Below are 26,983 nucleotides of genomic sequence, written 5' to 3'. Positions count from 1 at the left end.
TTGAAACATCGACATGCAAAGGATAGAAAGCTGTCAAACGCTAGTAGTGTTTTTATCATGGACTCTCAAGTTTGAAATTTTTTTTCAAGGCGCTAGTGCTGCAGAGTGATCTCAAAGTAGAAGCTAAATTCCTCTCTGTCCATTCCTGTGCTGTGTATATTTAGTAATTGCTAATTTGCTATCCTTAAACCAGATACCGTTGCTGGTTGCCTTTGATCCACTGGCAGGATATGAATTATGCAGCTGCTTATAAAGGATATCGTTCCTTATTATTATGCTGTAAAGTATGAGGTTCTTCCAAGTCTGAACATGCCCAACAAGAATCAATCGCAGCAAGGTCTAAAGCCACAGTCAGATGGACTTTTAGCTCTATGTGGAAATAAATACAGCCTATCCTTCTACACAGGAAACTGAAAGAGGAATTTCTCCTCTTCCTGAGCGTGCTTCCATTTCTTTTCCTGTTAAAGGTTTTTTTTGGGGGAGATTTTCCTTATCTTAATCGAGGGTCTTGTGGATGGAGGATGTTGTGTTGTGGTAGAGATTGTAAAGCCCCCGAGGCAAATTTGTGATATGGGATATTGGGTTATATAAATAAAAACTGACTTGAGTTGACAGTCCAGTGATACAGCAGTGGTGCCAACACAGAGAGCTAAAAAAAAAATTAGTAGGCTCCACTTTAGCTGCAATGCAATGCGATGTCATCCAGCACGGCGCTGTGGTTGCCAATCAGATAGATGTAAGCACACATTCCTGTTAGATTACTTTATTATATAAATGCACCCTCTCTCTACTCCTGATTGTTTTGACGATAGATGAAACAATTATGGTGATAACTTTCCAGCATTTTAAAATCAAAATGTGTTTTGGCATTTGATAAACCTTCAAACTCATGGATTTATTACTCAAACTGGACTTCGTGGATGGTATTTCACTTCTCACTAGTACCTGAAGCAGCATAAACCCCACAAATGCAGCCAATCTGCATTATAGTAAGCTTTATTTATTATTTAGCAATACATAGACCTGCCAATATAACTTTTTTTTGGACAATATATTGTCTCAGAAATAATAGTGATAAACAATATTATTGTCATTTGAAGCCTATTTTATACCACTGTTATAATGATAATATAATAGCATAATAATGCAAGGGGTAGCAGGGTATGGGATTGGAGAATGGGCGCTAAACCTCTGTAAAAACGCAGACTTTCATTATGGGTCAGGAAAGAGTTATTTACCTTTTAATTCCATATAAGCAGCGCCGCTTGCTTCTGCAGTCTCCACTCAGGACAGGCATAGTGAAGAATGTAGGCAACTACTTGCTGAACCAATGTGACATGAGTAGCCTCTTAGCTGCTAATGTAAAGTGTGGCAATACTGAGGGAGAAAAAATTATCAAGGTCATGTCCATGTATCATACAATAAGTGGATATATAGACATGATGATGTAATAATTACATTATTGTACCAGAAGTCGATAAAATAATTATTGTGACAGGCCGAGCTATGTATAGACATTATTTTGATGTCTGTAGGACAATATCTGTCTATAGCTTGACCGTTAATGTAAAAAATATAGATATTATAAGTTTGTCACTGTTTCTAAAATAACATGATTATTTACTTTAGTTATTTACATGTGTAATTGAGTTGCATACATTTAAAAATGACTGAAATTAACTAAACTAAAATTCTAAAGCATATGTCTCTGTGTAGCGCGTCACTTAAAGTGTCTTCTGATCAGCTTCAGTATGAATCCTCCCTTTCTTTGGCCAGCTGATGGTACGACTGTAACAATGCTTATCATATTTCATGCTTGACTCTTGTAGTAACTGCCATAGTGATAAGATGCCTGCTAATGTAAGTACTTCGTCTCTCCTTATTGTGGTGGTTTCTGTAAATTGTGCTGCAGGCTAAAAAGTGTCTTTTTCTGTCTATTGTCATTGACTAATTAATTCATTCTAGATGAGACACTTTTTTTTTCTCGTGTGAAGCTAGAAAGCAAATGTAACATTTATTTTCATCTGTGTTTACAAGACCTCTTTTTGGAGTGTGTTTATCATCTTAATTAAGCTTTAAAGGAGAGGTCTGCGTGACGATGCTTTTCTCGCACTCTTGAGGCTTTCCCATCTGTTTTCTACCAGCAGCCAAAGAAGAGATACTGCTGCCAAATCATTCAAACATTATCCTTTGTTTTATTGTTCTTTTGTCGTCCTCCATATTCAGTTTCAACTCCACAGTGGTAAAATGTATGGCTGCAACTAAGGACTATTTTAAATATTGATTAATTTGCTCACTATTTTATATTTTTAAAATTTTATATTTTAATCATGATGTCTATTAAATGTCAGAAGATTGTAAGAATGCTCATTACAAATTCAGAGTCACATGTCCAATCAACAGTCCAAAAATGTAAGATATTCAGTTATTATATAAGATGGAGGAAAGCAGCAAATATTCTTATTTGAGAAGCTGCAACCAGTTTTACTTTTATTTTAACATAAATAAATTAACCAAAAAAATTGCAGATTATTTTTGTAGAGCTGAAAATCTTCCATTGAGCCTTGTTAGTGTGCTATAATTACAAATGTTATAGATATATATGCTTATCTGTATTCAGACTATTGATTAAATTAATAAGTCAATACATTCAAAAGCTAAGCAAGTGGTTAAAGTTAAAAAAAAATAAAAATAATACATCTTTTTTCAATTTTTTCTTCTTGCTTTTCAAACCCCACCATCAAAAGGAAAGCATAAGTGTTGCCTTGTGACTGTTAGCACATGATTAACTTGTGCTGATTAGCCTACTGATTGGATGGATATAGATAAAAAAAGGATAGTTTTAACATCTATTTTAAACAAAGAACAGCCTCTTCTAGTTTTTTACAGTTCATCTTTGTCTGATGACCAGTTCGGGGAGTTCCCTTCATTTTTTAATAAGCCCTTCTTAATAATAAGTTGTTATCCCATCTTTCTTTTTTTTAAAGAAAATGAATTAACAAAGGGTTGATGTCCTAAAGTCTTTTGATTTTATCAAAGATACAGAAAAGTACCCCTACTCCTAAAGACAAAATATAGCTCAGAAGTTGCATTCATGTAGGGGGGGAAATGTATAAATTATTAAAACTAAAGTCCAAGATGAAGACAAAACAAATGTCAAATGCACTCTTCTTTGATATACCACACTGTCATTGTCTGGACAGTCCACACCCTATAATAAAAAGTACTTGATGTTCTCTCTCTCTCTCTCTCTCTCTTTCCGGCCTCTGAATCACTCCCAACTTGGACATACTGGGTGTTTACTTCTGCTCTCTTTCATATGACATTGCCGCTTTCACTGAAAATAAAGTGCTGTATTAAAGGTTTACTATGCAGGGTTTGTCCGTTGGTGTTTGTAAACACAGCATTCAAAGTTGGGCCCCTCCTCCCCCGCCTCGAGCTGAGGGCAGAGCAAGGGCAAGAGAGAGCAGAGCAGTGGCTGTCGAGCGAGCTAGAGAGTGAATGAAGACAGTGAGCAGCACTAGTGGGGGAAAAAAAGCTGTGTATCATGTAAATATAACATTATTTTTTGATTGTTTTACAGTACTTAACTTCTTAAACACAAATAAACATGCTCACACCTCCTTATGACCCTGCGGGAAGTTGCTGTGTTGCCATATTTTGTGTGAATGCAGAGCTTCGCCCTGTCTGCTCTGCTCTGCTCTGCGTGTGACTGCGTGTGACTGCGTGACTGTGTGTGTGTGTGTGACTGCGTGACTGTGTGTGTGTGTGTGTGTGTGTGTGTGTGTGTGTGTGTGTGTGTGTGTGTGTGTGTGTGTGTGTGTGTGTGTGTGTGTGTGTGTGTGTGTGCGCGTGTGTGTGTGTGTGTGTCTTTACACATCCATGGCATAGAGACGGAGACAGTAATGTAACCTGCTCGCTACACTACATGTCCGGACCTCACACCCTGCACACTGTTATTAGCTGGGAGTTACACACCCACTGCCCAAAGATTGAAGCTCAGACGTGGCCTCAACAGAGCAAAATACTAAGAAAATGGAGGCAGAGGGCAGATAAATACAACACCACACATTTCTATTGGGTCGTAAGTGATGATTGAGAGGGATTATTTAGAGTGAAAGTCTACATATTGTTCTCAATGATAATAATAACAATAAGCTTTATTTATATAGCACCTTTAAAAAAAAAAGTGCTTACAAAGTGCTTCACAATATAAAAAACAAATATACAGAATTCAGTTGCATATTTCAAAATAATTACAATAAAATCAAGAAATAAACAAAGACGATGAATAAATTTATGTAATGAACAATAATAAAAGTATAAGTCAGAAAGAACTAATTAGTTAAAAGCTAAGCTATAAAAATAAGTTTTTAGTAAAATCCTGCATAGTATACCTTGTTAAATGTAAATCAGTGCATGAAGCCTCACATATTCTACAAATCAAACCTTGAAGAACCAAGGTTCAGAGCACAAAGACAACTTGAGTGAAAGAGAGAGAAAAAAAAAGATTGTGGCATTGTGTTTGTCGGTGGAGAAGCTTCTCTCACAATTGCACCAACTCCAAGTAGTGAATAAAAGTGATGGTTTCCTGTAAATGACGGATGCCAAACTGTTATTCCATTTTTCTTCAAGTTGACTAAATGACGTAAATATCTTTCCGTCAGTTTGCTGCAGCTCCTTGAACTTACTCGTGCTGGGATTTTTGTCTTTAATGCGGGCAAAGCCAGGTCGACCCATGGTGCTTAATAATAGGCAAATGGACAAAGGACTGCTCTGTTTGGCTGCATGCGTAACACTTCCTAAAGCCTGAACCCCCTGAAGCGCAGAATCCCCAGTCACCGGAATTATCGCAGCGCCTCTGATGGCTATCTAACACTGGTATTAATGGTCATTAGTCTTCTCTTTGTAGTTCATATTTGACCTCACAATAATTTATTCAACTTATGAACTTTACAATGCTGAAATCAGACTACTTAAGACCTCTTAAGTTGAATCAGATGTGGCAATCATGGAGTCATAAATTCTTGCTGTGACTTGACAAAGAGGCACGGCCACACTGACCAATCATAGCTTGCCTCTTACATGACTTGCTTGCTTGATAGATGAAGAAGGAGGTGCCAGAGATCAACAAACATTGTTTTTTCTCTTTTTAGTCTGCCATATTTACAGTTGAAGATCATGGAAAGCATTGTAGAAGTTGTCAAATTCGGTGAGAGAAGGCATAAAATAGTGACACCCTAGCCCAGTCCATTGTCCCTTCAGCTGTGTAGATTGTCTTCCAGTAAGACGCACCACATGGTAAAAAAAAGAGAAATTATTGAACCTGATGCTCATTTGTGTTCCAGATGTAGAGCTGTGTTTTTTTTTTTACTGCACAAATTCGCAAAGCCGTTCAAACTATCGCTTTTTGAACTGTAAATCATGCAAAGACATTCTAGTAGAGCCCCAGTAGTTAAATATAGACCTGGAAATGTCCCTTTTTAGATTCAGGCTTGTGTTGTTGATATGAACTCAAATAATCAAAGTACTCAAATGTTTTGTAATCAGTAGACTTCTTCACTATTTGTATCCAGTTTAAAGTTCACAGAAACAGTTTCACATGTATAGAGTCATCCCACCCCAAATTTCTTGAATGTGTGAATCATACTTGGCCAACAAAAAGACGATTTTGATCCTGAAATGGATAAAACTCAAAAGTTCACACCTCAACAAACACACTGCATAATGGCTGCTTCTGTTAGCATTTGAGCTCCATGTTTCTCGTCCTTACATCCTCCATTCTGTGTTCATTCTTGGCAGTGGGCTGAGGGGGTTGGATGAGTCCAGACTCTCTGTGGGATGTTGTAAACCCTTGCCCTGTGACCCTTAAAGTACAGCCAACCATGGCCTGCTTCAAAGGCAACACAGACAGCTTATGTCTGCATACTTTGGAGCCCAGGCCTTCCCCCAGGCACCTCTCTCTATTCCCCCTCTATGCTGAATACCAACCTCCCCTTACAACAAAAGAAAGTGGCCTCGGTTGCCCCCAGGCACGCAGACAGCAGATATGGACCTATCCCTCCCCCCCCCCCCCCCATCTCATTATTCGCCATACTTTGTTATAACGAACTAGACTCTCAGAAAAATGTGGCTGTTACACTGACTTTGTATTGTAGATGTAGCTTGGATTAAGAGCTGGTGGGTCCAAACAGGCTTTCCAAGGAATTGTAACACTATGTAGGGAGCAAATGCTCTGGTTGGCTGGCCCTGGGTCCAAACAGGCTTTCCAAGGAATTGTAACACTATGTAGGGAGCAAATGCTCTGGTTGGCTGGCTCATGATCATGTGTGGAGGGCTTGTGCATTTGTCCTCGGTAACCAAACCCAACAAGCACCACTGCCCTGCCCTTTCATACACCACAAATTCTGGCAATAATGCAACTCGACTCTCAGCCAGAATTGTCTCACATATCAGTTTAAGTGTCTATTCAGTATTCGTGAATAGCGATGCTGCAGTGTTGTTTCTCATCTCAGTGCTCTGTGCAGCCAAAGTTAATAACGCCCCTTGTGTCATACTAACAGAATGAATGCTTCCCACTTCATTTTTTTTTTTTTTTTTACTCGCTGCTGACTTCCTGTGTCATTCTCTTGTTCAAACACTTGAAGTTCACAATGGAATAGAGGCACAAAAAGAACAACTTATCTTGGCACCAGCTAGACAAACATGCAGTTTATCTTCCCTGTCCTTGGTTGTTGGTATTTGAGCCAGTAGAGTGTGAGCATTGTCTTTGTCTGTCATTGTCTTTTTTTTATACTGCTCTGTGTTTATTGGAGATTTAAGGGAAAATTCCAGTGTTTTCTCAAAAATTGTGGCCATTGTGAGTATGGGTCATGCTAACTTAGTACTTGCCACACTTTTTAGAGATTTAAAACTCTGCAAAACAGCGTATATCCGTTTCTATACCTAAAGCTTTCTAAATAAATTTTAATTTGACATAAAGGTTAGGCTGCAACTACTGATCATTTTCATTATGGGTTAAGGTTGTAAGTAAACACATAGGAACATACTTTATGGGAACATTTAACATGCCAAAGTGACAATGAGCACAAATATGATAATAAACCCAGGCTGATAAATAAAACTGGATTTTTAATTTTTATTTTGTAAAAGATAAGAATGAAATTGAATACATGACGTGTGTTAACACCATAATTTCCAACTTGACTGAATATTAATCCAAAGCGTTGATGGCGTTTGCCCATTCAGATACTGTAGGTCATTGACACAGATTTGACCCATGTTATTGTCAGCCTGAATTGGGTGTTATTAACTCAAAACATCTATTGCATTGCCTTATTTCTATATAAATCCAGTTTATAATAGCCACAAGCCAGAGTAAAATTGAACTGAAATGTCACCAGGAATAAAAATTGACCAAAAACAATAAAGAAAGTCGTCCTACATAAAAAGCTCAACCTGCATGTAGTGTTCAGTTTGTGCAAATATTTGATTAATATTGCAGGGGAGGACTGAACTTCATTGTAGTTCAAACAGTAACCCCTATTTGTTGCATTAATGGTAAAAATGGGAACAGAGGAGTAAAAAACATCTGACAATAGTGAGTCCTGCATTGTGTAGGTGAGAAGACTCACACATGCGCTTTTGAGCAGTTCACCTTGATGTCCGGCTCAGTTGAGGACAGTAACGCTTTGGCCTCGCTCTCAAACAGGAAACAGAAACTGTGTTTTTAATGTTCCTGTTACCAACATCCCAGACGAGTAATTTATCCTTAGAAATGATATCATATTTATGAAGGAATTATTTTCCATCCAAGTTTGATAATTAGAGGACTCGGTGCATAAACATTGTCTACTGAAACGTCCCTCGGCTGCCATTTTTTCACTCACTCTCATAAGACCCATCCACTCTTCCTAGCCAGTGTGGATAAAGGATGTCTTAGTTAATTGTTTTAATAGCCATCTTTACAACTCGACACCCTCCAATACTGCAAAACCGAGAGGCTCTGAAGCTCTCATTTTCCCCCTGAACAAAATTAGCCTTCCACGACCCTCCTTCGCTATGCCTCTGTGACATTCACACTTGATTAGGCTTGCAAATGAAGTTTTCCTTCTTTTGAGGTAGGAGGCGCGACCTTGGCCCCAGAGACCTGTTAAGTCTTTATTGGATTGGCTCGACTTACTAAGCTAGAAGACGTCCCAGCAGTGTTTCTTTCTGCAGCCAGTGCACCTGCCTCCTCAGCACTTCTTTCTGCTTTTTTTCCCACTTGTAGCCTGTTTGGTCACTTGGTAGCATCCCCTGTGCTTGAGGTAAAGATAAACTACTTGGGGTCAAAAGAGCCCTCATTTATCAGTTGATTTACAGTGAAGATAGCCGAGCTGTTAGCCACTTTGGTTCCTATAGCTTCCCGACACAAAAAAATGTAACACAGCTGTTATTAATTATAGATGTATCTTTATAAATGCCCCATGGCACTGATAAAGTAGATTGTATAGGGACGTTTATAATAATCATGGGCTGTGTACTCTGCTCTTTAATGTTTCATAAAGGCAGTCTTATAATTAAACTAATTTAAATGAAAAAAGGAGGTAATTTCTAATATTGTTTTTGACATTGACTTGTCATAGTAGGAAAAGCACAGGTGTTACTAATAACATCAAAGATGGCTCCGTCCCAGTAAGTCATGAAGGTGTGACAGCGAGCCAGCATGAATAATACCAGGATCCAGAAACCGAAACGACTACATGGAATCCAGCCATTGTTAATTTTATTAGTATCTACACCTGTGCTTCTCCTGCTGTCTGTAAATGTCAGAATATTAGTGCCACAGGCTTTTTATATGAACACTGTGATAAGTTTCATATTTATCTGTTGCTCTGTTTGGCAAATTCTTTATATAATCATATTATTCACTTCCTTGGTTACCATTTGTCCAAAAACATATTTAATTTACGTATATATACATATTCTGTATTGTATATTATTAACACACTTTTACTGCTGTGCTGGTTAAATATTATACGCGCATTATTTCCCTCATTATTTTACATCTTTTATTGACATGAATAAGTGTAATCTGTTATAATTGTCTTAATCAGTTTATATATCTAATGAGCAGCTTTTAACATTATCAAAAAGAAAATCACTGATCTGATTGTATCTAATTATCTGTATCTGTAAAATGAGGTTATTTATTTACTTTTTTGTAATAATGTTAGCTTTAGTCTTGCAAATGTATCTTCCACTGCTCTTGTACCACTGACAGATGAACAGGATATATTTTTTTGTAATTTCAGCAGCAGCTCTGCTAATGAGTTTCTCCTCAAACTGGCAGACCAAAGAGGATTTAAGTTGGAAGTAACTAGTCGATTTCAGACAACTTTGTTCAAATACACCACATAATTAGAACAGCATATACACGGAGAAGAAGGGACAGCACAGTGTTTCAGTGGCCTTGAGTTTATCTGCCCCCCCCCCAATGGATACCCCACTGTCCAAAGACGAGCAGGTTAGGTGAACTGGATTCATGGGTGTAGATGGATGGTTTGATGATCTGAATCATTTCTAGGGGCACAAATAATATGAAACATTTAGTCTTATTCCCCTTTTAAGTCTCAGATGAGTGGTGTAAATCAGTGCTGGCTGGTGTCTGATAAAGGAGCTCAGGTCTGAGTGGGAGTTCATATGTAAAGAAAAAAAAGGGCTTTGTTCTTTAAGTTGATCAGGCGCACAGAAAGCATTTTGCTTCAAAAGAGATGAAAAAACCTTTCAAGACTCCATATCTGCTAAGTCAACTGCAGGTCACCCTGTAATGTTAAATTTAGTGGTGTTCATTTTATTTGTTGTTAAAAATATAGACTTGGAAGTTCAGTTTCTTGTAATGTTTTGAGCCAGTTCTCCAGTTAACGGTTATTCAAATGTTTCCTATATACTAACACAATTTTTGTCAAATAGCATGTAACACCTCTGTTTGCTTTCATAAACCAGAGAACAGATTGTTTTTGATCTTTTTTTTTTGCATGAGATTTAAATTACGCCTCCTCACTGTGAGTGCTGCAGAAGTCTATAAGCTCTGCGAATGCTGACTACAGGAAAGGGAGTGAATTTGCTGTCTCTGTGGAGCTCCACATATGAGGAAGTGCAGCTGAATAAGTAGGCTTTGCAATACCATCAAAGTACAGACATGCCCTCCATTCCTCCTCCTCCCTCCCCTCCTCCTCCTCCTCTGTCCCTCCTAAGCCCTCACCTACTACACCTCTTCCTGAGTAGCACATTCACCATTCAGCTCAGCTCTGACAGCCCTGTTAGCAATGACGAATTTGATGGGCCATGCCTATCTCAATGTCATATCTTCAACACACTTTATCCATCTAATGGGCAAAGGATTGTACAACCAGTGGGAGCGCCTTGTTTGTGTGCGATGATTAGATGGAAAGGTAGCGCACATATCCATCAATCAATAAATCCGATTTTATTTGTATAGTACTTATTATTCATAGTAATGTAACACAAAGTGCTTTACATAGTAAGAAACAAAACTAAAAAAACACCCAAAAACATTACAACCCCCCCCCCACACACACACACACACACACACACACAATAAATGACTATGTTATAAATAATGACTCGATAAAAACAGGAGCTGAGGAAACAATATCATAACTCTCATGAATCTGCAATGAGGAAACACCAAAGGTAGGATAAAAATGTAAAAATTCAGAATATCCAAATAAAATAAAAGATAGAAGATTAATGAAATATAATAAATGAATAATAAAGTCACTATAAGTCACATTTAATTGGCTTGTCACAGATATTTATAATTCTAGAAAAGAGGAAGAAAATGATTGAATCACAGGTGTCACTTGTAAAACTGAAGCTGTGTTTTATTTGTTTTTTTTGGTTGTTAATAGTGCATGTTTGTTTTCTCAGTGGTCCTTTTGTTATATTTTTTGCTTTTGCATCATTACCTACAGTGGCAGGTTTCAGCAGTAATAAATGTTCCCACCTGCAGTAATGACGGACATGCAGCAGCACCTGTTATTATTTTTTTCACTTTAGAATAAAACAACACGATGTAGAGATCTCTCTTTCTCTTCAGCTCGCAGGAAAAGGGTCAAACCTAGAGTGAGGTCGCAAACAATTTCGTCTGAATGTGCGTGAACAATGACGCACGCACCATTTCCCCCCATACGTAAAGCTGTATTATAAATGCAGGCAGAATATGTGCGTCTCACACAGTACTTCAGACCAAGTGAACACACACCGTTTTCAAGAGTGAGCTGGAGGCGACATGATAAGGTGGAAATAATTTTTTACCTTAAATATGAACGACTTAGAAAAGTCAGTTTCAATATGAGCCCTGTAAAATTAATAATTCATGACCTTACTGATGTTTGATCATGAAGACTGAGATATGACTGCTGTAATGATTTTAAGAGTACATGTGATTAAATAATGAGGTGTAATAATACGAGCACTATGAGCAGGCAAAGCAATGTGTAATCGTTGTGTATTGAAAGCTGCTCTACCTTATCAATTTGGCACAATTGGTGAAATTGCGTTATGTATTATGCTTGTTTTTTTTCCATTCGTTAAAACTGGTGCAGTCAGCAGAAGTATTAATATGCACATTTGATTTAGGATGTGTCTACTTCCATTTATGGCAAACTCTGGGTGTTTAAATCAGGCTTGTATACACATGATTTCACATTGATCTGAGATTTACAAAATGTAAAAGGAATATAAAAAGAAATGCATGTACGTATTTCTGTGTTTCTGCATACAGAGAGTTTGATGCATCTGGCCTCTGGTCTATTTTTGTCCCACTCTCACCTAAAAATTGCTCATTAATCATGGTTGTAATATACAAAGAGGCCTGCAGCTAATTATTTTTGTCATTATCAACTGAATTGCTGATTACTTCCTCAATTCATTTGGTTAATAAAGCATTAAGAAAATGTGACGTCATAAAAACATGTTTCATCTGGCAGCCACAAACTGATGAAAAGATAAAGATTTAAAAAAAAAACAACAACTCACATTTGCAAATTGATTTTCTTTGGATTGACTAATTGTTGCAGCTGTAGATTGAGATGTTTCAGCCGTGCCTTCACAGACACTGAATGAATTACAAGCTGATAGATGTTTACAGACAGATGACAGTCCCGGATTACCAAAATCACAAGCGTACACCAGTTCAAATAGCTTTAATGCCCTTAAGATGCTACTGTGTGACCATAGAAATAAATATGGTGTAAGGATGAACTGAAAGAGCAGAAACTGGCCTAAGAGCTAAGCAGAGAGGTTGAAGGGATTTATCCCAGAGCAATTACAGGGTAGAGAGAAAACAGAAGATTGGCAGCACACTGCTGCCCTGACTGGAGTGTTAATTTGTGTGGAAGGGCCACTTATAGGTAACCTTGCAGAATATAGCAAAGACGTACGTACAAGGTCAAGTAGAAAGAGCGATTTTTAAATCGCCTTGAGGCTTTTACATGTCCCTGTGAACAGCTCCTCTCTCTATATATGTTCTAGGATGTTGATAGCCTACAGACTTTTGACATTTCTGGGTAATTCTGTGGGTAGTTTTGTGCTTTACATATTGAATTTAACAACAGACTCAGTTGTGTGCAATCTTATCTCCAGTGTGATCAGCTCTCTTTAGGTCTTGACTTTTCTTCTTCATGTTGAATATGGAAGTCCGAGGTGTTGTAACTGGATTAAATCATTCCTCAAAGGCGCCGGCCTCTTTCCCTGTGAGTGAAGGAAGAACATATTAAACTAAATCTACTCTCTTTACAGAGTGATGGCTCGTTTTCTCACTACGAGTTATTAAATCAACAGGTTTGGCCAAGCGTCATACCAATAAAAGAAAGTATGCACTCAAGTCTTTTAAACGGGACTTTGCTGTTTCTGTGAGGATTCTTGCAAAGACCACTGCTGATCTCATCATTTCATTGGGAATCTGACCGTAGATTTGTCCCTAGATTTGTTTTTTCCTCCCCCACACAAAAATAATAGCAAAGATTTCTACTCTGCTCCCATCACTTCTCCTTTCTTCTTCTCCTTCTCCATACTGACACAGTATCTCTCTATTCTCAAACTCTCATTAGTGTTCCCCTACCAGCAGTGGACAGACCGCAAATCGAAAGCGAGTTTTGAAACCTCCAAAATTTCAGTACATTTTGGTTTTCCTTATTTTTTTTCATACAGAATAAAAAGCAGTGGTGATGCGCTTTATAGCAGGGAACAGTGCTGACATGTAACTTACTTATTAATGCTGTAAATGTGGTCTGAATTTGAACATTACTGGAAGCGAGACAACTGCATTTACCTTACTTGAGTGTGGCTGTTATGATAAATGACCTGAAACATTTCGGTGTCCCATTTTCTTCTTCTTCTTTTTTTTTCTCTTTCTATTTCTGTATCCCTCGTTCTCTCTCTATGCCTTTTCATTCAGAAGTCGTGACATTTTAAGAGCAAGACTCCCTGATTGAGGAAAATGATATGCATATGCAGAATTCAGAGAGGAGAATAACCTCTACCACCCTCCTCTTTTCAGACGCCCTTTGTTCCCATCTTTATTTTTCATTCCGTCATATCTGCTGGAGATTGAGCGATGTATACCATCAAAGCCTTTTTGAAGCTTCCCACTCTCTTCCAAAATCCTTTTGATTTCCGACAGCACGAGCTGCTTAATATTCCAAACTAGTCGGTGGCCTTTTCAGAGAACTAACAAGGTTCTGAAGATGCAAGTCTTGTCTTCGTGTGAAAGGCAGCTGGGGCACGGCCCTCTTCTTTTTCAGAGCTCACATCGAGGTGTCTGTGCTGCTAACAAGTTCAGAGCTGTTCGTCAGATACACAGAAGCCGGTACGAAGTGTTCTCGTGTCATTTGACTTTCTGTACTTGGTCTGCGAGACTGTCCTCTCTTCAAAGACACGACATGCTGTATGCTTGTTTGTACAATAGGTATGGCTCTTTATTTTTGACTTTGAGGTGAAGGAAAATAGGGGATATCAATTTGTGTTTAACATTGTATTTGGTTTCCTCCAGTCTAGGAGCAGCAATCTGACAGTCGATTAATCAATTAGCTGCTTGGCAGAAAATAATTGGCTGCTCTTATGATAATTGATTGTTGTTTTTTAAGTAGGTGCCAGTTTCTCAAATGTGAGGTTTTATGCTTTTCTTTGTTTTATATCTAAAGCTGAAACAATTTGTCAATTAGTTGCTGGCTATTAAATGTATTGCTAACTATTTTGATTATCAATTAATTGTTTGGAATAATTTTTCTTAGGAAAAAAAAGTCAAAATTCTCTGATTTCACCTTCTCAAATGTAGATAGTCTCTAGTTTCTTTAGTCCTTTATAATAGATCCAGATATATTGTGTTTACTATCTGGTCAAAACAATACATTTTAGAGTGTTGCCTTCAGTTTTGGGAAATGGTTATCGACATTCTTGGCCATTTTCTGACATTGTATAGACCAAACAGCTAAATGATTAATCAAAAAACAATAAACAATGAAAAATAATAATTAGTTGTAGCCCTACTTATATAAATGTAAACTGAATATCTACGTCTTTTTGGACTGTTGATCAGACAAAACGAACAATCTGCAGACGTCATCTTGGACTGTGGGAATTTTTTCACTGTTTTTATCAACTAAATGATTAATCAAGAAAATAACCTGCAGATGATTTGATTATGAAAATATTAGTGATCGTAAGTTATAGGCTTACTCCTTTTTAAAAAATAAAAAAACATGAATCAAGGTAAACACAACATGAAACTCCTTAACTCTTAAGCTAGCAGCAAAATGAAGTATCAGTGCTTAATGAAGTCTCATGTGGCCTCCACTTTGGAGGCTCTAAGTTTATAATTTCAGCTTTTGCATACTAAATGAGATAATGAATAATTCTTGTGCCTTAACTGGTTTATTGCTGTTGCTGAAAGTTATATGCGTGTGTGTGTGTGTATTTATCTTCTGCGTCTGTGACTTATTGCTGGAATCTGATGCCATAGCATTTATTTACTCCATTGCCTACAAGCATGAAAGCAGAGTTTTCTACAGAGAGAACACCACAGTCTTGACAGGCACCAAGGGTATTTAATCAGCTTCCAAAAACTTCCAAACTCGTATTTACTTTCATCTTGGCTTCCTTTTGCCTTTTTTTTTGCTGCCTCCCACTCCAAGCCTTATCCTCTCATCCTATTTCTCCAGTTCAGATTTGGAGTGCAGTGCAGGAGTGGCTCTCAGAGAAGTGTCAGTCCTCAAGTTCCTGTGTTTTATGTTGCATCTGCGCCATTGACTCCGCCTGCCCCAGCCCCTGCCTCCCCCCAGAGCCTGCTTGCTTTTGTTGACTCAGCCTTCAACTGTGTCACTCTCACCATATTTTTACGATGATTAAATAAACGCGAGGCCGCTTAGAGTGTGTGTCTATCGAGAGGGTAAGTAAAGTGCGTTAGTTTGGGAGTTAACAAATAAAAAAATAGTTAGTGTATGGGAGGAAACTATAGCACACACAATGGATCACCAGCTGCGCCCCCCAATCTGGGTGTAAGTCGCAGCACTTTTTCACACGCCCACAAAGAGAGGGAGAGTCAGAGCCCCTAAAATGTATGCAAAGCACCTATTTAAAAAACAGGAGAATTTACTGTCTATATTCCTGAACGCTTGTGACAGCCACAACACATCTCCCAGCATGTGACGCAGGCCCACTGAAGCCCTCTTTGTTCACAAATCCAGTGTGAAAATTACCCTAATGTTTTGAGAGTTGGGAGAGGTTGGCATGGGGCCGGTGCTTAGGGAGAATATGCCTAGCATGGGTGACGAGTTTAGGTCCCCCAGGTTTGAGTCTTTTTAAAAAAAAATGTAGCTCACTGATGTAAAAATAATTGGTTTTATTTTGATATGAAGTTCATGAAGCAATGCATGAGTCATTTTTAAGGGTGAAGTTAAGGTCTATGTTTTGGCAATGTCCTGATTTTTTGTGTGCAAATGTCCTTTTTATTTGATTTGACCAGTATTAAAGCAGAAGCATTGTATTCCTTCAATGCAGGTCACATTAAGATGAACCCTGAATCTTCTCATCTTTACCAGTTGTGACAGGTCATTATGAATCAGTAATAAGCAGGAGCTTCAATTACCTTTTTAGAGTGCATATATTATTCAGCCTTTAGTATAAAACATGCATCATGTAAATTAGCATGAAAAGAGGCTGTTTCTGTTTTGTCTCTTAACCAATGACACATTCAATACTCTTCTATCTTTGAGAATATTAGCTTGAATTTTCCATATTGAATCTGTTTGTCAGTAATGTTGCTTTTTTTATGATAATACTCAGATATAAGCAGCCAGCACCTGGAAGAAGACAGGGCTCTTTTACCCATGCAGCAGCCCTGATATTGAACTCTAATTGAATTGTAACCCTAAAATTGAAAGATGTATACGACGTGAAAATGTGTGTGTCATGATGCTTCCTGTGTGTGTGTGTGTGTGTGTGTGTGTGTGTGTGTGTGTGTGTGTGTGTGTGTGTGTGTGTGTGTGTGTGTGTGTGTACTCGGCAGATTCAAAGTTGATGAAATGTGTGATAAGAAGTAATCACATTTAATCAGTTTGCTCCAGCTCTGCAAGCAGAAATCTCAATTAGTTGAGCTCTTCACTTTGCAGACTCCAAATTCTTGGATATTGCTCCGGGCATCAGATGGTCAATGATGGCTGGCACCATGGTGGCATCAGTGGTGTGATCATTCAATGTTTGGCCAGTCATTGACTCCCCAAAGAAAATGGATGTATTATGGATGTCCAACAGATGGGTCTCCATCTCTCTTTGTACCCTGACTACGAGTCCTGATAAATGGCTGCTTGTGTCAGGGTGGCAGCAAATGAGGAGCGACTCGAATAATTAATGACTTAATATCATTCTCAGTCAAGCCGCTGTAAAAGAAATATCCTCAGCCTAATGTTCAAGATGTATTCACGAGAGTGAGCCATAAAGTTGATGTTCAGGATTCATATGCAAGGTGTCAACTGCTTGCTTAAGAAAGGTCGATTGAATGGGACAGTATGTAAAGGCTATGAAAATGGTGTCGGTGCCGTGCTAAGCCTGGAGAGCCACATGCTAAGCCACCTTGAAGAGGAGCTGGAGTGCTGCTTGCCTTTCACTGCCCTTTATTACACATCAACTAGTGCAGCGCCTAGTTAAAACGTGCCTGTTCAGAATGGTCCAATTGCTCATTATTTCTTGAGAACCACATATGTATCAACTGACAAACATATCAATTAACTTTACTAGTGAGATTTAAAATTTGGTTGAACCATAGAAGCAGTAAACGGCCTTCCATTGGTTGATTTTGCTGCTAATCAAACGTGTCTGTCCTCCTATTGGCTAGCTTTGTTTTTTCCTCCTAGCTTTGTGTGTTCGTTCTTCTCTCTCTGGCAGTTTAACTAATTGGGGCAGCCCAGAAGCCCCGCCCCATTACGATGTGACAGTGTTTATATCAAACAGCCCTTACTGCTCTAGGACCCAGCACGAAGTGGTTTGCTGTTAGCTCGTTTATTCAAATTTATCAATATTAAAAGTTTGTCTAAATTTCAGCAAATGCAACACTGTATATCCTTGGATGCCCAGTGAAGTCAATCAGATTAAATTCAAGACCTATGTGAAGGACTTACCGACCGACTTTTTGAACAACAATGATTTGAACCCAAAAAAGAAGGGGAAAAAAGAGTTTTAAAGATCTATCTGTATGCAGCGTTGCCTCCAGGAAATGTTAGCAGAGTGGGTAATCAATCACCTGCTGAGCTAAATCAGACAGATCCCGACACATCTCATCATCAATGTAGATGATGGTGTAAATAGTCACCTCACTCATTAAACATTTGGCCTTTTCTGTATGATGAAGCACCATCACCGACTCTCCCTGAAGCTTAATCAAAGTCAAATATTTTGTATAAATGTGATAATTTCTTCAGATGTTTGCACTCTTTATATCAGGCGAGGTGGGGGACCTTCATAATACAACACTTTTATGATATTGTATTGACACTTCTTGATATTTTCTTGGATGTTTATACTGTAAAAAACACCAATAGTCACCTCCACAATAGGCACCAGTGTACCAGCCAGTTTTTTGTTTTTATTTTGAGAGATCATATTAAAATTAGAGAAAGAGAGATTCCTGCTTGAGACACACTGCTCTGTACTGTCTCAAAGTGCATAATTAAAAACTAGATAGCGTTGCTTTTTTGATGACCCTTTGCTTTAGCGCCCAGTCAGCTGTTTTCAGGGGTGTTTTTTAATGCTTTCAATTGATCAAGTTGCACCCAGCTCTTTCATGTGGATGCTTGTGCAGTGACTCAACTGAGATGCATCTCAAGCATGAAGAGGCAATATCCAGATGTTCAGCGAGAGGAGATATCTGCTCGAATGAAATGAATGACATGTTGCTCAGAAAATGCCTCGATGGCAATAGTGGTGCAGGATAAGCTCCAGGAAGAATGAGCTGCTCTGGGCTGAATTTTACTCTCATTTTCTACTTCTCGCCCTCCGCCTGCAGCTCACCTGCCTAAAAAAAAAAAGCAAAAAAGAGTCAGTATGCCTATACTGTAGCCAGGGAATATTGATTAAGACTGCTGACATTTCTTCCTCCCTTTCACTCTGGCTGGGTACACCATGTGCCCTCTTTCAGATGAAGGCAGGTTACTCACACACCAGCACACACATCCATACTTTGTGGATCAGAGCTTAATTATGTCAGAAACGTTTGGTCAAAATGTCATTTTATATACATTTAACATTCAGGTTGTATTTGGTGATTTTGAATATTAACTTATGGCCTTGATTTTGGGATTAATTAATCAAAGGACTCTTTTGTAAAGCTGGTTCGAGGTGATAATCTTTTGACGTTATTCTGCCTCACCGTTCTGTATATAACATATGAAGACGTAATTAAAAGCCCAGTAAAATGGAAGTTAGAGCATCTTTAGCTTCTCTACTGTGACGTATTTTTCAGTGACGCAATATTTGAGTGGTGTACAGTTGCAAGATGGATTTAAAATCAATTCCTACATTTGTTTGGGCCTTGATGAAAACTGGGATACGGTATTTTTCATTTCATGGGGCCTTTAAGCCATGAGGAGAGAATTATGCCGGCTTTGTTTGGTTAAGTGTAAAAAAGCTAAAACCAGCTTAATGATGAGCCTTCTTTAAAGCAGTATGGCAGGATCTCTGTTTAAAACGGGCAAAAGCTTCATTAAAATGACCCTGAACTATATATCATTGTAAGCTGCAATATGTTCAATTAGTTTTGTCCATTTCACCTTCACTTCCTCTTGGTCTTTTTTTAATTTCTCTTCGAGCACTCACTGTAAATCCGTAGTGGTTCATGCAATGACTGAAGGGAGACTAGCTACTAATTTAAGTGCTTTGTCAATAAGCACATTTCATAAAAAAGATCAATATGCTCTCTTTGGTGTGTCGATTTAGCACCTTCGTTAGTTTAATAGCCTGTTTCAACAGGAGCTAGAAATATATTGGTGAAATTAATTGCAGAGTAAAGTATCCATGTCACTCTCCGCACATTTGTACTGATAGATTGGTTGTACATGACCCCGCTGCCGGAAAAACACAATAAATTCATCATGGCTGCAATTACAAATATGTATTTGTTTCCTCGTCTTAATTTATAGTGCCTCAATGTGAAAGTCTATGGAGTATTGATTTAAGGTTATAATTAGCCACGGTGAAAAAGAATTACAGCAGTTAATTTTGTTTTCCCCAGAAAAGTTTGTATTAAAAAGCTGCTTTGCATTCAGGAGCAATCCATCATAATTTACTTCTGGAAACATTCAGCCTGTTAAAGGATTTCATGTGAAGAATGTGGAGCCTGTTTAGGCAAAGATACACTGAAGAATTCGTTCCTCTGCGTGCTGATCATATCTGTGACTCCAGCCTTTAAACCTTCCCAGTCATGTGAATATTTTCCATCACTGAACTGAGCCTGTGATGGACCTCCAGGTCAATGTGTCCAGCTTTCAATGAATGTTTGATGTGATAAATCCAGCCCATACCTGCCCCCTTTCCACCCTCATTTGACCCTGAATAAGCAAAAAGCAGCTACTGGAAATTGATGGCTGAAATGTAAGAAAGTGGCTGAGTAGCGTGTGTCGGTCGGTCGATCGGTTGAGGCCACTTTGGTTGAGTTAGATATAAGGAGTAACGCAGACCTCTGACGGGGATTTTAGACTTTTAATCCTCCTTTTTAAAAGTGATAAGACTGAAGTGAAAAGGTCAAGTAAAAATACGCTGACAAAGATTGTTGCAGTATGAAAAAAAAGAAGGGAAATCATGTCTATAGTTAAAACATGCAGTACTGCTGTATATACTGTACCACATCCCTATTAATACATGCAATTGTGCGCCATATGTTTAATTGCTGTCACACACAAGTGTGGGCCACTATAATGGACCTCCTCTTTCTCCTCTCTTATGTGTAGGTGCTGCAGTAGCAGCAAGTAGAAAATACCAGAGGAGCCATCAGTGGAACGAGACGGTGGTGAATGTCGACAGGATGTCCAGCCAGATGACCGTTTCTATGTGAATGGATTAGGTCTGTATCGATATTGTTATAGCCCTAGCTGTGAAGATTCAGGATAAGATTCAATACAGTGCCAGTAAGCGCATGCAGATAAGCAGTTATACTTCAGATGTTAATAATTATATGTTTCGTTTATACTGTACGATGCTTTTAAAAGGCACTCAAAGACGCGTTACAGAGATAAACGAAATGGCAAAAAGCAGTAAATCAGAAATACAACAGAGTAGCAGGAATGACTGTTAAAAGTAGAAAACAAATGCAGTAAAAGATGAAAAAGAATATAATCTAATTTTAAAAGTAACAGATTGAAAGCTGAGCATCAGTTGAATACAGCTTGAAAAAGGTGTAAACATTGGTTGGTTTTCTTTAATGAAGTGAAATAACATGTTATATGTGAAATTAAATGACATACTGTATTTCAGGTACAACCTCCTCTGCATGCTGATGCGTGCTCAGTTCAGTACATGCACAAATGAAACCATGAACTCTTTATCCTTCTATATCTGCTGTGCATTGCTCGGTCTTGTTTGTATGATAAAAATGATAAAGCAGAGCTAACACAAGTCTCTGTGTGCCCTGCATTTCTCCTCCTGTCATCACTGAGTCATAGCATAAGGAAAGACGGAGCTCTTTGATCTCTCTCTGGGTTTATTAGCTGGTATAACACGGGTAATTGTGTGTCTACGTAAAGAGAAACTGCTGGACTTGTGACCCTAACACGCACACACACACACACACCCGTACAACACCATCATAATCTCTGAACGATGGCAAACTATTCAGTACCATGGTGGAGATTTGAGATGGTGAGTCTGTTAAAATTATTTGTGTAGCCTTTACTTCACAGTGATTTGAGGTGCATAAGCCTCTATTTCACAGAATTGGGTCATGACATAAAAAATGTAAATATGGTATTTAATTTAAGTGTGTTTCAGCAGAGCTCATGTGGACATTTGATTATTCATATAATTTTGACTGATCTAATATTCCTTTAATTTCTTTATTAGACTGATTTTTGAATATTTTTGGATTTTGGACTGTATGTGGGACATAATAAGACATTTGAAGATCATGTCACCTTGTGCACTAGGATATTGCGACAGGTGTTTTTTCACTGTCTTCTGATGTTTTATAGACAAAACTATTCATTATTTGAGGCAGTAATTTGCAAATTAATCAATAATGAGAAGAATCATTAGTTGTACCCCTACCTAGAATTTGTAATGCTTAACAAAGTGCACTTTTGTTTGGTACATTTTAAACTCACTTCTAATGAAACAAGACAAAACGCCTTCAGCCATGTTAGCAGCTCTGTGAGGCTGCATTCAAGTGAGCTAATTCTTACAGTCTCATCATGATAATGTTAGGATGTTGATGCTTGACAAGTATAATTTTTTATCATCTTGGGCTGATGGGAATGTGATTAGTTTGTATGTATTTTGTCATAAACCAAATTACTGGGTAAACTGAAATGTAATCATGATGATGTCTCTAGATTAATGTGTGTACTAAATTTCAGTGTAGTACACCCAGCAGTGAGTCAGTGGACCACCAAAATTATTAGTATTCATCCTGCGGCTGACATGAATGTCGAATGTCATGGCAGTCCATCCCATAGTTTTCCAGACATTTCACTCTGAAAACAAAAATGTCAACTTGCTGAAGTGGCTTATGTGAGAGTCATCACAGTCAGTAGGATTCATCGTCTGTGCACCATGGATTTTTTTTCATGACCTCAATCGATCCACTTCTGTCAGAGACATTTTAGTCCAAAGGTGTGGACAGACTGACAGATCACCGTAGCCATCCGTAAAGCCATGGCTCAAATAATAACAAAATTATTATTATATTATTGTGTACATTTCAAGTGATTGGAAGATATTGTAGTCATTTTGTGTCTACTTTATGACCTGGTAAAACACGAGATGCAAAGTCCAGCAGAAACCAAAATAAACTGGCAGAGATTAATGCCAAAACAAACTGAGACAATCAACTCTGCATGCTGCAGTTAGGCTGTTCATTCAAGTTAAAGGACCATTTTGAAGCAAGTGATGAGGTGTCACGATTGCCATTTATACTTATTTATTTATTTTTAAACATTCGAACATGTTTTAAATAAGAGTCCGAACCCCACATGTTTTAAGTAATCTGAACCCTACTCATTTTTAGTAATGCATGTGAACACATATTTATCTTGTCTTGTGTCCATGTGTAAAGCCTCTATTTTATCTTGTGTAAAATTTGCAGTTTTTCAGTATTTTACTCTACTGCAAGCATGAATTAATACAATAAACACAAAGTCATAAGGACGTGTAAAAACAGTGACTCTGTATTTTATCATTCATCCAAAACTTTCCAGTATGATTCTTTAAATTAATCTGGGACATAACTATTAGGATTCAAGCACTATTAAAAACACAGTCAATTATTGGTATATGGTGCCATTTCCCTTAACAGCTTTTACAACAAGAACATGGCCCAGATTCTTGTTGCACCATGTGAACTTGAATCTAACCATAGCGTGATTTGTTTCTTAACTTTTTGTGTTTCTTGTTTCTTATATCCACACTTGTTTTTATGTTTATATAGGACAAGCAGTGGATGTAACCTGCCTCTAAGAAGATGGTTAAGGGTTGTTATAATTGCACTATGAAATGTGTTTATATATTTTTGTCTTGTCTCTCGCCCGTTGATAAGGAGTTTGCTTAATCCCTCAGTAGGCCTCAGTTATAAGCTTTTTGGTAATGACCTGCTTAATCCTCCAACTAAAGATAAAATACACAGGCGCATTAACTTCACAGCAGTTAACTTGCTCCCCAGCTGCCTCGAAACAATATTTTATTATTGAGCTGTGATGCAAGTTTACATGTTGGTCTGTTGTGTTGGTGTAGGTTTGTTAGCTGAGCGTCTGCTTTTCTTTTAAGCAATGCAACAAGAAACATTCCCACATCTCTTATTTGTAGGCCAAGCGTAACATCAAGGCTGGAGTAAAATAGCTATTACGACCAATTTTGTAACACTCGATTTGGTGACTGTTAAGACCCTTGTAGTACCTTTTATTTAAAAAACAAAACAAAAAAACCCACTGACTGTTTGAGTAGTCATTAGCAACAGTACTTTTTCTTGGAGATTCGTCAGTGCTCTACCATGAATATGCAGGCGTCCATGCTCACTGACTGCAGCTCTGCGGTGTCAGCTGCAATCAGTCAGTGAGAGAGAGTCGACATGATCAGTTGATCACACAGCAGCCAGACTGAAGCAAGTAACTTGTCATAGATTCCTTAGTGCCAACGTAAGATTACCATAGCTAACTGGTTCTGGATACTAAGTGTGTCTTAGCAACAAACTGGTCCAGCAAATCAGCTTGTTTCTTTTTCTCACAGCATTAATTTATTGCCATAGTGTAGAGTCTCAACTGATTAAATATCTGTACTGCTTTAAAAGTTTGGTTGCATTTTAAATGTGAAAGTAAAAGAACTCACTGACTGACCTCAGATCACTTTGACATCTATGACACACACACACACACACACACACACACACACACACACACACACACACACACACACACACACCAACACTGACTCACACACTCACGCACTATCACCATCTCCACAGGACCTAACATGCCTCACAGCTTCAGCATTAGTAGATGATTTACAGGCAGTAAACTCAAACTCATATACTGGTAAAATGAATAAATAAATAATGCACGTAGTGACCGTAACATCACCCATTAGTTTGTGGACTCTCATTTTGAAGCCTTGAGATTCTTGGATCTTGGATTTTTGGAGCCAGAAATTACCATATTTCCAGGAGAGGGTGGAGCTGACCCTAATGCTAACCACTACTTTAGTTATCACGGTGCCTTTAAAGTTCATGGTTAACTGTGATAATGATAATGAATATTTTTGCTAGCGTGAAACAGAATAAAACAAAAAACAAAATTTACTTACAAGAAAAACTGAACATCCAAATTCTTAGAGGGTCTTCTAGTACAACCAAACACTGAACAAGACTCTTTAGGAGACCAAAATGTTAAAATTAACAGTCATGAGCTGAAAACACACTGAAGTAAGTATACACCTATACTTACGTTACCTAATCAGTGCTGTTGCCATTGTAGCGTCTGGTCAAACACAATGTAGCCACACCCTAAAGCATGCCTTGCTTTACCATCTATTTTACTCTAAATTGGACCATAATTTACTAAATGAACATCATGCTGTATTGAACAAGACTTGAGACTAGCAATTCAGACCATAAACTCATTAGAATACTTTACTGAGGTGATAAATCAAGTGAGAAGTTGGGTCATTTTATACAATCAGACTTCTCAGGGCTACAACACCTGCACCTCATGCACACACTGGGCTTCTGCTCCAATGGCTCCCCAAGGGTGGCTCGCTCGCACTCCGCTTTTATAGCTGTGATGACTGCTTGTGATTTTTACGCCAGAGGACAGCAGGAGAAGAAAAACAACTCCATTCCCCCATCGCTATGCTCAGTGCTGCAGCCACTTCGACATGTTGTAAATGGTGTACATAGATTCTGCAGAGGGGACCAGGACAGAGATGAACAGCTAGTTTTAGTTTAACAAGGTCACAGTGTTATTTTGCTGTTTTGGAGAGATTTTATTTCATGTACCTCTCAATTTGAGACTCCTCCAAAAACCGGCCAACACTTTCTCATCATTAACAAACTATTGTAGTGTTAGGATCCTGCTACAGTTTTCCCCAGCCTTGTAACCAGGGATTTAGTGGATAAAGACATCCAAATATTTGCACGTGTTAAAATAAGAAGTTTAGCTGTTGTCTATGTCAGGTGGAATTAATTCTGGTAGCCAGGGGATCACTTGCTGCATTTGATGAAGCAACTGCCAATGGATCCCTCACATGTTACACTTCATCACAGCTCACAGGCAAATGTTGGCAATCAGAGTCTAAGGCCTTTGATGATCTGCAGTAGCAGCAAAAAAGCTGTGTATTATTGAACGTGTGAGCACCCCTAGGACCTCAGGGATTAGGAGCTGTGAAGTTACTCAGACTATCAGTCTGCAGTCTGCAGAGAAAGTGTTCGCTAAAGCAGCTACAGTGCAGAGCTGTCAGCAGCATCATTTAGCAGGTGTCAACCAGTTGTCGTTAAGCTTCTGCAGTGTCGGATTTAAAGTTTAGATTTAGAGTTATTGTTGGAATAATTTAAGTGGGCCTTTGTATTGTTATCAGTGAAATATAATGTTCATTTTCAACGCCCTGAAGATTTTATTAAATTATTGAATAATGTTAAGTATATCTTTTTGTAATATGTTTCCAAATAGATGGATTAGTAAAGGTTCTTATGACAAATATTACTTTGTAGTAAATTTACTTTACTTTTTCAGGTTGTTTCCAGTCTTTGTGCTAAACTATAGCTAAACACATCACATCACACAAATGTGTGACAAGCTTAAACATCATCTTAGCTAATTTAGTTAGAGTTATTGTGTTTTACATTTTAACATTTTATGCCTTGAAAATGACTCTCAGCAAGGCTTTTGTTAATCTTAGAATGTAAATTATGTGCTAATTGGAAAAATGGATCTATTCTATATGAAGTATATATAGAGATTAAATAATCATATGGATCAAACTTTAGACATACTTTTTCTTTTTCGTCTCAAGTGAGGAGAAAATTACTTAAATTACTTTAATTTATATCATTTTATGTCAAGAGTGTGACAGAATGGTGCCAAGCTAAAATACTATAGTATAATAATTATCGTCATCATCATCATTTCCTTCAAAAAGAGAAGTAGTGGGCAGAGCTCAGAGGCTACAGCTACGGCATAATCATCGTTATCGTCAGGTAATGTTCTGCCTTATAAAAACTATTTGGTGCAACAGTGCTTTTGCAAAACACAAAGACCAATGCTTCTTTGAATTCTCACTGTGCCCTGCTTTAAGTATATACTGCACAGCCAGATTTGATCATATTCACAAAGATTGATGCCCTCATATAAAAATCCTCAGTCTCAACAAGTCACTACCTGCTATTTCAGGCACTTTTCAATTTCCTGACGCAGGACAGTGGGACCATCTAAGCTGAAAAGCTGCTTTTGTTTTGCAGTGTCTTTTTCCTTAATCTGTTAAGCACGGAAGACTTTTATCCTCCGACACGATTGTTTTTCACCTCCTGTCGTCTCACATCTGTTTTTTGTTTATATTTTATGTCAGTGTCATTTTCCCTCCAGATCATAACAGTGTTATTACCAGAGGGATTATATCTATGCAACACTCCTGAGCTGATAACCTGTGGATTACACAATGGTGCATTCATTTCTGATAGATTGCAAGCTGTCATACCTGAACAACAAAAATGAAATGACCCATATCTCCAAAA

General features: G+C 38.1%; 1 protein-coding gene across 1 annotated transcript in view; it reads left to right on the top strand.

The window, feature by feature from the left end:
- glceb (glucuronic acid epimerase b) overlaps positions 1 to 26,983 on the top strand; it is a 54,875-nt gene that overhangs the window by 6,896 nt on the left and 20,996 nt on the right. The window contains exon 2 of the mRNA XM_062425014.1: positions 20,505 to 20,617. The gene's annotated coding sequence lies outside the window, so the exon portion shown is untranslated. The remainder of the gene's footprint in view (positions 1 to 20,504; positions 20,618 to 26,983) is intronic.

Source organism: Scomber scombrus, chromosome 1, assembly GCF_963691925.1.
Source record: "Scomber scombrus chromosome 1, fScoSco1.1, whole genome shotgun sequence".
Lineage (NCBI taxonomy): Eukaryota > Metazoa > Chordata > Actinopteri > Scombriformes > Scombridae > Scomber > Scomber scombrus.
Note: the sequence above shows the minus strand (reverse complement) of the source record. Positions and strands in the feature narration are given on the sequence as shown.